Genomic DNA, 955 nt, shown 5'->3' with positions numbered 1-955 from the left:
ATGCGGATTGCTCAGGTACAGCCGTTGGTGCGCACCACTATCTCATGTGCTTGCCTTCAGCGTCTTGTGCAAACTAGTTGGAGCTTCACATCGAGTGGCCGATTCAAGATGCGTGAGCGGAATCCGGATTGCTCAGGTACAGCCGTTGGTGCGCACCACTATCTCATGTGCTTGCCTTCAGCGTCTTGTGCAAACTAGGTGGAGCTTCACATCGGATGCCCGATTTCGTTGACGTAGGATGGATGAAGAGGAAGTGAGGTTAATGTATACCCGATGCAGGATTCGAACCTTCGACCATCTGCTTCGTAGGCAGACATTCTATCCAGCTAAACTAATCGGGCGATGAAGCTAGTCACTTTGATTGATATTAAAGTTAAATACTCTTCCGAAATGGTTTAGGCGGTAATTGGTCAATCCGTCAGGATACGTGAGCGGAATTCGGATTGCTCAGGTACAGCCGTTGGTGCGCACCACTATCTCATGTGCTTGCCTTCAGCGTCTTGTGCAAACTAGTTGGAGCTTCACATCGAGTGGCCGATTTCGTTGACGTAGGATGGATGAAGAGGAAGTGAGGTTAATGTATACCCGATGCAGGATTCGAACCTACGACCATCTGCTCCGTAGGCAGACATTCTATCCAGCTGAACTAATCGGGCGATGAAGCTAGTCACTTTGATTGATATTAAAGTTGAATACTCTTCCGAAATGGTTTAGGCGGTAATTTGTCAATCCGTCAGGATACGTGAGCGGAATTCGGATTGCTCAGTACAGCCGTTGGTGCGCACCACTATCTCATGTGCTTGCCTTCAGCGTCTTGTGCAAACTAGTTGGAGCTTCACATCGAGTGGCCGATTCAGATGCGTGAGCGGAATCCGGATTGTTCACGTACAGCCGTTGGTGCGCACCACTATCTCATGTGCTTGCCTTCAGCGTCTTGTGCAAACTAGTTGGAGCT

General features: G+C 49.2%; 2 non-coding genes across 2 annotated transcripts; both read right to left on the bottom strand.

The window, feature by feature from the left end:
• Positions 1-267: 267 nt before the first annotated feature.
• On the bottom strand, positions 268-341 carry Pmar_PMAR001335. Its single transcript has one exon. It is a non-coding gene; the product is annotated as a tRNA-Arg (tRNA).
• Positions 342-582: 241 nt separating this feature from the next.
• Positions 583-656, bottom strand: Pmar_PMAR001334. Its single transcript has one exon. It is a non-coding gene; the product is annotated as a tRNA-Arg (tRNA).
• Positions 657-955: the final 299 nt, after the last annotated feature.

The sequence above is a fragment of the Perkinsus marinus genome (assembly GCF_000006405.1).
Source record: "Perkinsus marinus ATCC 50983 genomic scaffold scf_1104296951678, whole genome shotgun sequence".
NCBI classification, from domain to species: domain Eukaryota; phylum Perkinsozoa; order Perkinsida; family Perkinsidae; genus Perkinsus; species Perkinsus marinus.
Note: the sequence above shows the minus strand (reverse complement) of the source record. Positions and strands in the feature narration are given on the sequence as shown.